The following is a 14,773-nucleotide window of genomic DNA, read 5'->3' as shown; positions in this document are numbered from 1 at the left end:
TTGTGAAGCAACCTATATTTCTGTCGTTCCCAAAATTACCAAAAAAAATTGGGCATTCTTTACTATCCAAATCATTGCTTCATGACAATATTCAACTCCATTTGCCTGGTAAATCTACCTCGGCGAATTTCCAAAGTTTTTGTTCAACTCGAACTGTTGTGAAGGAAGTATTAGCTAGGCATATCCTAATGAGCTGAATTTTTGCCACATCTTCTATATTACCAAATCATTGCTCTCCACAAAATTTGAGCCCCATCTAACAATACATGTGACTGTGGCTTAAACATACATATTTCTGTCCAGTGTGGTACGTTGCAAAGCAAGTGACACCTAGGCTCCTCCATTTGAGCTGCAAATTTTCCAAGATAGTGTCCTTAGTAGATGATAATCCTCAGCCAAAACTCAGGCCCATTGGCCATGTGCATTTCCCGTACCACTAATCAATCACTTGGGTGCTAATTCATATTTGAGCATTGTTCAGTCTCCTCGTGAGATTCTTCTGTTGTTATTTTCTTCCAAGCATCTACCTGGGGAGTGCCAAACCTACTAGACATGCCTAGGCTTCCGAGAACGCATGGCAACGCCACGGTCATGCGGTGACCATGCGGCGGGCATGCGAGTCTACGCGTTTTGGAGTTGGGGCCCTGGGCCACCGTCCAAACCTCAACGTATCACCACCAAACCATGTATTTATGCTTAAATATATACTTATGTACCTAGAAATGATTTTTGGAAAAAATAAAGAGCAAACTATAAGGCAGCTGCAGTTCAAATTTGACCCGCTTCGTGCTGAATCGGCGGAAATTTGTCTTTTTCACCAGAGATGGATCAAAGCTTTTGACACCCAACCATTTAGTCAATTGTGCATTAAATATCTCCTTGTATTTTATAAAATTGATTTGGTCCAATTTTGCAACAAATATATGGTAGGTCCTTCACAAAAAAACTCATTTCGGGCACCGGGAAAATGGAAAAAATGAATATTCCGTGCAAAGAAAATGAAAAATCCCTTAGGAAACATTGTTTGGAATTCCAAGATGCACCGTTTTACACAATATGAGATCATTTGAACAAACTATGCCATGAATGTGGCCATAAGATTGATCATTTGGCTTGAAAGCCACGAATCTTCACGCATGATAGCTCATTTCTGAGAACACTTTTTTAAAATAATTGTCGTATTACAAGTTTATTATTTTTCCTGGAAACTTGGTGACATATGATGACACAGTGCGAAGGTTTTCCATTTTTTTTTTAACTTTTTATGCTCGTTTAAAAATGCGGTCAAAACGGCGGGCTTGACCGTTCCTAGCTAGTGGTTGAATCTTGGAAGAAAATTGATGTTTCTCTTATTAAATAGATACTTATGTACCTAGAAATGATTTTTGGAAAAAATAAATAGCAAACTATGAGGCAGCTACAGTTCAAATTTGACCCGCTTCCTACTGAATCGACGAAAATTTGTCTTTTTCACCAGAGATGGACCAAAGCTTTGGCACCCAACCATTTTGTAAATTGTGAATTAAATATGGCCTAGTATTTTAGAAAATTATTTTGGTCCAATTTTGCAACAATTATTTGGTAGGTCCTTCACAAAAAAAACTCATTTTGGGCACTCAGAAAATGGAAAATGATTTTTTTGTCTAAAGAAAATTAAAACTTCCTTAGGCAACATTGTTTGTAATTCCAAGATGCACCCTTGTGCACAATATGAGATCATTTGAACAAACTATGCCATATATGTGGCCATAAGATTGATCATTTGGCTTGAAAGCCATGCATCTTCACGCATGATAGCTCGTTTCTGAGAATACCTTTTAAAAATAATTACTGTATTACAAGTTTATTATTTTTCCTGGCAACTTGGTCACATATAATGACACAATGAGAAGGTTCTCCAATTTTTTGATTTTTTTGGATTTTTTATGCCCGTTTCAAAATGCGGTCAAAACGGCGGGCTTGACCGTTCCTAGCTAGTGGTTGAATCTTGGAAAACTTTTTGTGTTTCTCTGATTAAATAGATACTTATGTACCTAGAAATTATTTTTTGAAAAAATAAAGAGCAAACTATGAGGCATCTGCAGTTCAAATTTGACCCGCTTCCTACTGAATCGGCAGAAATTTGTCTTTTGCACCAGAGATGGATCAAAGCTTTTGACACCCAACCATTTTGTCAATTGTGCATTAAATATGGCCTAGTATTTTAGAAAATTTATTTGGTCCAATTTTGCAACAAATATATGGTAGGTCCTTCACAGAAAAACTCATTTCGGGCACTCGAAAAAAGGAAAATGAATTTTCCGTGCAAAAAAAATGAAAACTCCCCGAGGCAACATTGTTTGCCATCCCAAGATGCACCCTTTTGCACAATATGAGATCATTTGAACAAACTATGCCATGAATGTGGCCATAAGATTGATCATTTGGCTTGAAAGCCACGAATCTTCACGCAAGATAGCTCATTTCTGAGAACACTTTTTTAAAATAATTGTCGTATTACAAGTTTATTATTTTTCCTGGAAAGTTGGTCACATATGACGACACAATGCGAAGGTTTTCCAATTTGTTGATTTTTTTTGAATTTTTTATGCTCGTTTCAAAATGCGGTCAAAATGGCGGGCTTTACCGTTCCTAGCTAGTGGTTGAATCTTGGGAAACTTTTTGTGTTTCTCTAATTAAATAGATACTTATGTACCTAGAAATGATTTTTGAAAAAAATAAAGAGCAAACTATGAGGCAGCTGCAGTTCAAATTTTACCCGCTTCCTACTGAATCAGTGGAAATTTGTCTTTTTCATGAGAGGTGGATCGAAACATTTGACACCCAACCATTTGGTCAATTGTGCATTATATATGGCCTAGTATTTTATAAAAATTATTTGGTCCAATATTGCAACAAATATATGGTAGGTCCTTCACAAAAAACTTATTTTTGGCACTCAAAAAATAGAAAACGAATTTTTCGTCCAAAGAAAATAAAAACTTCCTTAGGCAACTTTGTTTGCCATCCCAAGATGCACCCTTGTGCATAATATGAGATCAGTTGAACAAATTATGATGCAACTCTAATTCAAATTTGACCCGCTTCCTGTTGATTCGGCAGAAATTTATCAATTTGACGAGAGGTGGATGGAAAGCTTTTGAGGACCAACTGTTCGGTCAACTGGACATTAAATATGGTCTAGTATTTTTGAAAAAATGAGGTGGTTCAAATTTGCAACAATGAGTTGGTAGGTTCTTTACAACAAAATCAAAATAAAAATGCTTTTTTCATGCAAAAAATACTTATTTAAATCAATGAAGACCAATTTAGATGGTCATAAGATTGTCAAAGCATTTTCTGTGTTTTGATTGGTCCATAGGCTTCTCATGCGGATCACGCATCAAACACCGTTGGATGCTCCCGATCGGACGACAGCCCTCACTCCCCTCACACCCTCACCCTCTGACCCCACGTAGCCCAACCCATAGCCCCTCCTCTCCCACGCACCCACGGCTGCAAACCGTAACCCTCTCCCTCCCTCAGATCTCAATCCACCGCCGCCCCTATCCCTACCCCCACCACCTCCTACTCTCCCCAACCCAATCCACCGCCGTCCTCTGCTCCAGTCGCACCGGCGACCTCCTACTCTACCCCAATCTCATCGCCAGCAGCCCCTCCCCTCTCCTCCTAGATTGACTCGAGCTGCTCATGTTGTGGCCAGATCCGGCAGGAACTCCCTCCCTCCCACCTCACTCTCCATTTGGAAGGACAAGGCCTACGCCCGCCGCCGGGCCGTGCAGCACGATGGCGCCGTCGATGTGATGGTGTGTGGCAGCGGCTCCGACTTCGGGTTTCTGGTAGTGGCCTCAACCTTTCCTGGCACAAAAATCCCCATCCACATCCTCTCCTCGACTCCCTCAGGCCTCACCACACCTCGCCGCCCCACCCACACCGACGGCGCTCCCTCCCAGATCCGCTAGCGCCGTCGTCGAGGTCAAGGGCTTATTTGACCCGGTCGTTGACGGAGGGCAGGCTCGAGCGTCGGGAGATGACCTACGCGTGCTTCTACGCGGCCCAGATCGAGCAAGGCAGGGTAGGGCAGTGGTACGCATCCCTGCTCCTCCCCTTCTCTTCTCCTTCATCTCGCCCCCTCCCCCTCCCCAAATCTGATGTGTGTGCCCATTTTCTTGCATTTTCGTGAAGATACCCAATCTCGTTTTGTGAAGGAAGGGGCCGGCCATGGAGAAGATCCCGCGGGCATCAGATCATCCATGGCGGCCTAGGAGGAGCACCACCGGGTCAGTTTCGTCACTTGCTCCACCGGTTCAGGTGAGTCCCTCCACTTCTCCTCATTCGGATAATCCCAAATCTCCGCTCTCTTACTCACCTCGTCCGTTCTCCCTCCCAGATCCGTCGTCACTCGAGCACCGGGATGTCGGGTTGACTACTATCGACGCCAACGGTCGCTGCCTGCCTCGTCATCGACGACCACACCAACTGGCGTTGCCTCTCCCATTCCATGCCTGTTTAGTAGCTCTGTGTGGTCATGTTTATAGTTGCATGCATATGTTAACTGGTATTAGATAAATGTTAAGAGACAATGTCATTTGGTACTCAAGGTTGCCTAAAATTACCCTGCCATTGTGAACTAAATGAACAGAAACAATACTACATGAGTTCCACTGGTTAGCTAGCTGTTACACAACTCTGCTCTATGTCATGAATTTGGATGAAGAAAATTTGGTTGCTGGCCTAAAAATTAACTGGTCTGAAATTTGGTTGCTGCCTAAAGATGTCAAGACTGCTGTGTGGTGGGGGGTTTCGTGTGCTTTTTCTGTTTTGAGGCCAATGGTGGTGTAGTTAAAATGTTGGGATTCTTAAGGCAGGCCTCCAGTTCTGCGTACATTTGTGCTTGAGTTGGAACCAACGCTTGCTCATAATATAAACACAACTGTGTGCACAATTTAGCTAATTATACTAGGGGTGATTAAGAGTGCACTTCACTGGAATGGATTATTGGCTGTGATACTTTTTTTATTAATCTGCAAACACGTGTACAGTGCATTGTTGCTAGTTTGCTTAGATATGTTCTGTTCCCATCTTGGATGAGCAGTGTTTTCTGGGCCAATATATGTACCAGTTTATGTCAAATTGCAGACAAGTCCACCCTGGATCTGCATCTGCAAGGTTATTAATAACATAACTTGATGGAATTTTACTCTTTTAATCACAATAACATAGCAGTAACATGTTATCACTTTGGATGAAGAAAATCATTTGTAATAAGTTCTTCCATGTTTAATTGCATCCATTGTGAAGCAGTGTTTGGTGTCGTATCATTTCCTGCTACATAGTTCAATCGACTACAGTAGTCATTTGATGCCTGGGACTTGCATATGTTCTTCTGCACTTGAAACATCAACATGTATTTTTCCTTGTTTTCTGGAATAATTGGTAAACTTCATATTTTGCAAACCTGTTGCATTTCGCACATTCAAAGCTTGTTACTACATCGGTTGCTTTCTCCAAGTGTCTTCGTCTTGGATTTTATCTCGATATGCATAACACTCCTATATTTCTAGATAATATTCTGGATAATGAAGTCAGTTACCCTCCAATTTGGACGACCCATTTAGTTGAAACTAGTTTCTACACCATATGCTATCTAGCTCTTGGGTGCTAATTCTAGTTACTTTATATGAAGCAACAGTTATCTTGCAGCCATCTAATATGCAATTCTAATAATATTTCATATCCTGATTTTTAAGTTGTATATGTCCTTCACGCATGAATTGCTTTCTTATGTACCAGCTCCCTAATCATGTTTTTTGTTTTTTGGGTTGCTATCTTAGGATAGAATCCCTTCTCCTCTCTTGTTGTGATTCCTGCCTTTGGTTTGATTTGTTTTGTTTTTTGTGCAGGTTGCTCAGATCTGATCTAGACGAGTTGTTGCTGCTCTCGCAGGTGGATGACGAGGCCTCATGGCTGCTCCCTACTCCTCCAACCACATGACTTGGTGTGGTGAGATCATGTAATCTCATCTCATCTCATCTCACGTGCACAACAAACTTTGGATTGTTCTGGACATGTCTTGGTTCAGTATTTGAAAATTTGATTGCTATGGTGCTGTTTGAGGCTGGCTTGAGCAGAGGAAAATCTGTTCCTTTTTTTGATGATCATGGTGGTACTACTGTCATGTTGCTTCTTGTAGTGAGTAGTATACACATGAACCTGATAAAATGGTCCTTGATATGATGGAATTAGTAGCATTTGTGTGGGTTTACATTGTTGTGCCTAAACTACTATGGTTGCCAAGCCAGCATCCATTGCATCAATCCTCATGAATTAGTGGACAATGTACACATAAACTCTATGGAACAATAATGATAGTGATCCAGCACAATAGTTTACTTAATTCCTTTGCACTACCTTGCTGTTTGACAGCTATTTTTATGGTTTGGATGTATATACATGATGGTGGGCTGTTGGATGTGGATTGTGAGTCCACGGCAAGACCAACCTCGAAACATCAAGGTATAGATATGGTGTGCTTATGCAAAACCTGTTGATGTGCACTTATATCCATATTCACGTCTAAGATCGTCAACTGAGATGTTTCTATTGTAAATGTTTCTGTTATGTGTTGCTTGCTCATTCATGCTTTGTTAGATCTTTTGCTCGAATTGCGATATTTATTGTGGGCAAATGTCAAGTACATATTTGTTACTTTGTATTCTAGTGTTGTTTGTACATGCTTTCTGGCAAATGTTCTGTTAGCTAATTTGAAGATAACAGTGAGTGCTAGTGCTTAATGTTTCTGTTCATATAGCTAACCAGCTGCTGTTGTGCATAAAATTGCAAGATCTTTGCGTGTAAGTTCTGGCTGTAGTGTGCTCTCACGTTGTACATGCCCCTATGTTTAATAAGATTAAATCGCTAATCTTAATGATGAATGGTTGAGTTTTTCAATTTGAAGCAGCACCTACTTTCTGGTCATGTAGTGTTTAAACTGATAATTATGATGCATTGGTCCATATGGCCTTGTTTTTTAATGCATATATATGATTTGGTTGACAGGCCTTGATCTCAACCTCTGAAGTTTAACAAACGTGTCTATATTACTAAGGATGTATAATGTAGAAGTATAGAAACCATAAATTCAAGCTTCTGCTGTAGCATGCTCAATATATACTGTTATAGAATAGTGTGTTCTACAAAAGGTTGAAACAGCATTGGTCTCGGTCATTTGTAGGAAGTAGAAACACTAAGGCTGACATCTTTTACACCTCACTGTTTTATTTGTTTTTTCTAATTTAATTTTGTGGATAGTAAATTTGTAATTGTACGCCCTTTGTAAAAAATGCATTTTACGTTTCCATGCCCTATAGTGATGAAGCATGTGTCTCTGATATTCTGCATGACTGAAAGGCTGATATCTTGTATAAATTTGGCTTTTGCAGGTAATCCATTTCCCTGGCACGTTCAGCTGCATCACTCTGATGCCCATGAACGGTGATAGGAAGCATCTTCCTGCCGCCATGAAGGGCCACTTGAAGCTGTCAAAAGGCACTTGTAGAGCTTGTGGATGTGATTATACTTGTAGACACTTGTAGAGCTTGTGGCTGTGATTACATTTGTAGAGCTTGTGGCCGTGATTAGCAATGTATCTAAGTTATATGATGTAATATAATTATTTTGGCTGTTATTTTAAGTATTATGTGTGCTTTCTGTCTGTTCTGATTTGAATATTGTTTTTTATTTACTAGTAAATTGAAAACATGGACCCACATACTAGAACCTGACAATCGGGACCCATTTGAGTACTTGACCCATTTTCTAAAAAAAACTGAAACATTGAGCTAGAAAGGCCTAAGCCCAGAAACACAAGGGCTGAAATACCGGGCCAGGCCCATGTAGCCAACCAGAATGACAACATAAATGATAATTAAAAAGGCTGAATTGTCGGGCTCGGCCCTTGTAAAACACCTAATTGGACCGGGCTGAATCTTATCAACGACCTTTTCAATTGGTCGCAATTTTCCCACGTCAGATTGCCACGTCGGATCCGACGTGGCCTGGGCAGAGAGCTAGCGACCAAAACAGAAGGTCATAGAATAAACGACCTGTTGTTTTGGTCATGGAATTCCATGACCTTCTCACAGAGAAGGTCGTTAATTTCAGTTTACGACTGCCAGCTTTTGACCTTCTGTTTTTGTCACAAAAAGGTCCCAAATGAAAAATAATGACCTTTCAGTGACCAATAGTGATGGTCACAAGTTGACATATTTCTTATAGTGTGGTCACCGACGGTGGTGGGGCGGTGGCGTGGAGATCGCCGAAGAAAAAGCTCGGCACGGGGGGGGCCTAGAGGGATGGCCGGGGCAGCGGCGGACTGGCGGTGGGGAGTGTTTTTGGGGAGGGCGGGGCAGCGCACCGTCGGCCGCGGGTGGTAGGGGCGGCTGTTTGGCCGATGGTGGCTGGCGGCTCAGGGGGGTGGAGGTTGAAGATGAACTGCAGGCCCTTGATTTCATATCCAACGGCTGCAAAATCGACTGACCAGAGATGAAAAAGTCAGTCGACTGACATGTAGGCTCACCTCTAGTGTGTTCAGTTTTGAAAGTAAAATCCAGTTTCGACAGCAAAATTTAGTTTCGACAGTTAAGTTCAGTTTCGACAGTTAAATTCAGTTTCGACAGTTAAGTTCAGAGATGAGTGGCTGATGTATTTTACATCTAGCACTTTGTGGTTATGTATTTTACGTCATCTATTGGAGATGCTATTAGAATTCCACTTAGGTTAACGTTGTCTCTCTTGTCTTGCTTCAGCCTCGGCGTCGTACAACTCACCGGAGCTACTCCAACGATGAAACCCTCCATCACAGTGGAGCAGTACCTCGGGCTCCATCTCCAGATGCCTAAGATCTTCTTCCCCTCCTCCGACAACCAAGTCAGTCGGAGCATCCTCACTGTGCCAACCCAATAACCCTGAGATCGACATGGCTTCGCCAGAGAGGTTGTACACTTGTTGCATCTCTTTTTTACTCCACATGTTATATATATTGTCCACTGAGCACACGGAGTAATGGGAAATACGACTATTCTATCCTACTATATGACAAGCAGTGAGGTACCAGGCAACTTAGCTATCCGTGATGGACTCTCTTGAATGCCATCATTATTTATCTTTGCGCGTTTGAGCTGTGCATTTGTCGATGGCCCTGGGAGCTGAGCTAGTAGGGCAGTGGCCTGGGTCCAAAGTAATAGAAGTAGCACAAAAACATTTTTTTAGTGTAGGCTTTTCCTTCCTCAAGCCTGCCTACTAGAATCGCAAGTGCTTGAAAGGAAAAGTGAATGAAAAACATAGGAAATGGAAAGTTTCCAATGGTACTACTTTTCACTAATTTGGTGCAAAGGAATGGAGCAAAGGAAAACTGTAGGATTTGTTCCTTTTGTGTCTCCTTGAAAGAAAAACCATAGGAATTTTAATTTCCACTTGTCCTCCTTTTCAAATTCCTATTCATGAAGCACAAGACTAAGAGATAGTAGCATAATAGCATTATAACCGTACATTTTCTTGTGGTTTGACTTAATCTCACCATGCTTCTTTGCATCATGTGATCTTCCAATTTCTTGTGAACCAAACACCCAGATTGGTAGAAATCCTGTGTTTTCAAATTCTGTGTTTTGCACGTGCATTCCTATCCTATTCCTTTCTATTTCCTATCCCTGCATTGTAAGAATCCTCAAATTCAAACAAGCCCTTACACAATTACTTCTGTTACCGATATGTGTCAGAGAAAACCTTGTGTGGTTTGTCCTGCTCCTGCGGTGCTGTGTTCCACCCCAGCTTAGGTGCTCCAATGACGGAAGGGTTCACCATAGCAGGGATCCGCTCTCCAGACTATCTTTCACCGCCTCAGATCTTCTTCCCCACTGCCGGCAGCCACAACAACTGCATTACCATCATGAACTGAGCAGATGACCTTGAGGACTACACGGGTCCGCAAGAGAGGTCGCACTCTTCCGTGTCTGCTTACATTATGCATCGCTTAATATGATGACATGCTACTTTATCGTCGTGTTCACCTATTAGACTCCGAGTCAGGTCCAAACTTATGCTGAAACTTGAGTTTTTAAATGGTTGTGGGGTACATCACTACTAGGGAAAAGCCTAGCAGCAGTGCGGGTTTTAGGTACATTAGTAGCGCGGGTGCCTGCGCTACTGATACGGCGCTACACCTAACTGGTAGTAGTAGCGCGGGTGCCAGCCGCGCTACTACTACGTCCGTTAGCAGTAGCGTGGATACCACCCGCGCTACTACTAACTAGTAGTAACGTGGGTATGTACCCTCGCTACTGCTAACTAATTAGGAATTAAAAAAATAAATTCCAGCCATGGCTGCTGCTGCTAGCTAGGCGTCATCGTCCTCTTCATCCATGGTCGATGCTGATCCTAGAGGGGATGAAGTCGTCCATGGTGATACACCTCTCCTTTGTTGCTGCTACAAAAAAAGAGACAAGGATTAGAAGAGGAAGAGAGAGATAGAGAGGAGTAGGTGCAGCAACTCACCGCTGGTCGCCGGAGTTGGAGTTGAAACCCTAGATGACGCCATGGATGGCGCTCTGCTCGATCTGGAAGATGAAGAGAGAGAGAGAGAGGAGTAGGAATAACAACTCACCTATGGTTGTGTCCATGGCGGATCTGGCCGCCGCCATGGATGGCGCTCTGCTGGATCTGCCTCTCCTTCCAACATCAGAGAAGGAGGAGGAAGGAGGGGGAGGGGGCTGTGGTGGGTGTGGAGGTCACCGGATTTGGGGGAGGCATGAGGTGCGAGGCTAGCGGTGGTGGTGGATGAGGAAGGGAATCGCGCGTGGGAGGGAGAAGCGGAATGGGAGAGCCTATGGAGAGAGGGGGGAGAGTGAGGGAGAGAGGAGGGATTCGACCGAGGATATGGAGATTTCACCTACCTTGTACTTAGTAGTAGCGAGGGGTATAAACCCGCGCTACTACTATCAACTTAGTAGTAGCGCGGGTTCATACCCCTCGCTACTAGTATGGCATGTCCCGGGGGGCACGGTAGAGACCGCTTAGTAGTAGCGAGGGTTAAAACCCCGCGCTACTACTATCAACTTAGTAGCAGCGAGGGGTAAAAAACCGCGCTACTAGTAAGTAGCAGCAGCGAGGGGTATAAACCCGCGCTACAAGTAAGCGCCTGTCTATAAGCTTTTCGCTAGTAGTGCATATTGGGGCAGCAATCAGTACTATCTGTCTACTATCTGGTTAATCTCTGGTGTCTACTATGAGTTTCATGTTGGGTGGAAACAAACATTAAAGGACCCATTATCTGTATTTTTGACTAAAGCTATTATCTGCCTGCTATAATTGGTTTTGGGTCTATCCACAGTTTGCTACCATCACTCTGCATTTGTGCATGCACTCCTTACATAATTTCACCATGTTTTATTCCTATGCATGTCAGTTATTGTACACAATGGAACTGAACATGTAGAGCAAAAGAGACGAGCCTTGCGTGGCAATAAAATTTCATGCAGACGTCGCTCCATGGTGGGCGCAAAGGCAGCCCCCTCCACCCATTTCGGATCGTAATCAAGAGGAAGATAACTGTTCTGAGGGGGATTCAGAAGTAGAAGACAACTCCTATTTACCCCATGAGGTCTTCGCTCTAACTTGGCATGCTGATGTTGGTAATATCATGCATATGGTGCCTTGCATTGCTTACTGTATATATCAAAGATGTCATCTGCTTAGTTTAGACATGCTTTGTGTCAATGCCATCTGTTTAGTTTCTTTATCGTATATGTGAATCATGCAATGCCATCTTGTTTAGCCAGGCATCATATATGTGAATTTTGCAATGCCACCCTGGTTAGCCAGTCCTCTTATATGTGAATTATATCATGACATCATTTTTTTCTTACGTGTTAAATTTGTCAACAATTTTAGTACATTCAATTACTCTTCCTGTGCATCAGCAGTTCGGCACGGTCATGGAAAATTTTGGAGTGGAAACAAGGTCTTCAGAGCAGACGATGCTATCTGACGAAGCGCATGTCTTGCTGGTTACAGATATCTCCTCAGAGGAGGATTCAGAGACAGATGACCAGTCCTATCCCCCCCCCCCCGAGGTGCATACTCTAACTTAGCAGGGTTATGTTGCTCATATCGTGCGTATGGTATCTTGCATTGCTATGTCATTTGCTTAGTTTAGACATGCTTTGTGTGAATGCCACCTGTTTAGTGTCTAATTACCATATATGTGAATTATGCAATGCCATCTTGTCGCAAGACATTATATATATGAATTATGCAATGCTATCTTGTTTCAAGGCATTATATATGTGAATTATGCATTGCCATGCTGTTTAGCCAAGCGTCATATATGTGAATTATATCATGCCGTCCTTTTTTTGTATTTCTCATTGCTTTAGTCGAGAATGTTTGTATATTCAACTGCTCTTCCTGTGCAGCAGCCATTTGAATTGGTGATGGAGAAATCTGGAGTGAAAACTAGGTCTTCAAAGCAGACAATGCTACCTGCTGAAGCAGATATCTTGCTGGTTAGAGATAGCTCTTCAGAGGAGGATTCAGAGGCAGATGACCAGTCCTATTATCCCCCCGGGGTGTATGCTCAAACTTGGCAGGGTTATATTACTCATATCACGCATATGTTGTATTGCAATGCTTAGTTTTTACATCATATACACGATATTGAATGCCATTTCCTTAGTTGACACATCATATATGCGATTTCCCTCTGCTCACTTCCTTAGTATATAAATCATATATTTGAATTATATCATGCCATGATGTTTACATAGAAAGCATGTATCAGAATTATGGCATGCCAACCCATTTTCTAAAGACATAATATAGTTATATCATCTCATCCTGTTTACATAGTCATCATATTTTGAATTATGTCATTATATCCGTGAATTATATCATGCCATCATGTTTCCATCGACGACATGTTTGTGATTTATGGCATGCCAACCACTTTAATAGACACATCGTATAGTTATATCATGTCATCCTGTTTACATAGTCATCATATTTTGAAGTATATCATTCTATCCTGTTTAGTTAGCCATCATACATGTGAAATTGTGTCATGCTATCCTGTTTAATTAGCCATCATATATGTGAAATTATGTCCTGCTATTCTGTTTGGTTAGACAACATAAATGTGAATTATTTCATGCCCTGTTTTCTTCCCTACTATCCATTGCACCTGTCTATCTTACAATGTCTGTACATTCAATTACTTTTCTTGTTTATCAGCCATTTCAATTGGAGGGGGTGATGGCAGTATCTGTGGGAGTAAAAATACGGACTTCAGAAAAGATCGTGCTACCTGTCGATGGAGATAGAACCACGGTTGTACTTGCCCAAGAACCAGCCCCACCACACATAACCCAGACTCATGCAGATTGTACCCCTACCCAGTTGGACAGAGAACCAGCTACACCCCTTCTAACCCCAACCCCAGCAGATAGCAACCCAGTTCCCGTTGACACAGCACCGTCTCCACCAGAGAGCACCCAAACGCGGTAGTTAGTAAGGCAACTGCAGTGCCCAAAGCACGAGGACCACCACTCCGAACACCGAGTCAACACTTAAAGCAGAAGAAGAATTGTTCTCAGGTCAGGTTCCGTAGCTATGGTTCATACTACTTTGCTCTTGCATCACTATATTTACTCATACCAACTAATTTCAAATTTGAAGGATGCAATTGAAACTCCAATGGCACAACAGGTATGTTTTAAACCTGTTTCTTTAACGTGTTTGCTATTCTAACTTGCTCTATGTTGATTTTCAGTTTCAATTGAATAAACAGTTATTTTCTCATGGCATGGACATTACAAGTGTCACTACAAAAAAATACACTTCCGTGATGATACGTGTTTGTCACAGTAGGTCACGTTTTCTGTCATGCATGTACATCCATGACAAATTTATGACAGAATCACGATAGTCATACCTGTGCTGTTGTACAAGTGTTCCATGACATTACCAAAATTATCATCACGGAAGTGTCCACTTCCATGACGATAAATCACGCGTCACAGAAGTGCTTTCGTCAAGGGTGGCCGACACGTGGCATCCACCGTAACGGAACACCGTTAAGCTATTGGGTCCGGTTTTGGATCCGATAACCCGTTAATAGCCCCGACCAATCGGGATTTTCTACGTGTAAAATCATCATTGGCTGGAGGAAACACGTGCCGGCTCACCGTTGGGACAGATGTCATCCACACATTGGACCCAACGCGCCTATGATACGTGGACACATGGCACGGCCCAATAGAGGCCCATTCTTGTGAAAAGGTCGGCCCGTTTTACTTGGTCAAAAGGTGGCGGGACGGCCCACGGCAAGCCTGTTAACAGCCTGTTCACATATAGCCCATTTACAGCCCGCTAACCCAGGGCCCGTTTATGGCCTATCCGAATTAGGCCTAGTAGCGTCATCTGGGCCGTCCAATATAATTCCAGCCCGTTTTAACTTCCGGCCCATGTTTGCCCCATGACGTCTTTTGGCCCATATGAGGCCCTTAGTAACCCTCGGCCCATTAACGGCCCGTGGTAAAACTGGCCCGTAATGAACAGTGTATCACTTTGTACCCATTAACGGCCCATTATTCCGTTGGGCCATTTCCAGCCCATGTTATCTTTCGACCTTCTCATGGCCCATTTATTCTTGGGCTCATTTCCAGCATTCGTTTACTATCGGCCCGTTACTGTCATTTTCTGCTTGTGGGCCAAATACACC

The 14,773-nt window shown here is 42.6% G+C and overlaps 1 long non-coding RNA gene across 1 annotated transcript; it reads left to right on the top strand.

Annotated features, from left to right (window-relative positions):
* The first annotated feature begins 3,499 nt into the window (after window positions 1–3,499).
* On the top strand, window positions 3,500–7,693 carry LOC109755401 (uncharacterized). Its single transcript, XR_002230972.4, has 5 exons — window positions 3,500–4,086; window positions 4,186–4,311; window positions 4,391–6,013; window positions 6,427–6,516; window positions 7,443–7,693. It is a non-coding gene; the product is annotated as an uncharacterized lncRNA (long non-coding RNA).
* Window positions 7,694–14,773: the final 7,080 nt, after the last annotated feature.

Source organism: Aegilops tauschii, chromosome 7, assembly GCF_002575655.3.
Source record: "Aegilops tauschii subsp. strangulata cultivar AL8/78 chromosome 7, Aet v6.0, whole genome shotgun sequence".
NCBI lineage: Eukaryota > Viridiplantae > Streptophyta > Magnoliopsida > Poales > Poaceae > Aegilops > Aegilops tauschii.
This window is presented reverse-complemented; position numbering and strand designations above follow the sequence as displayed.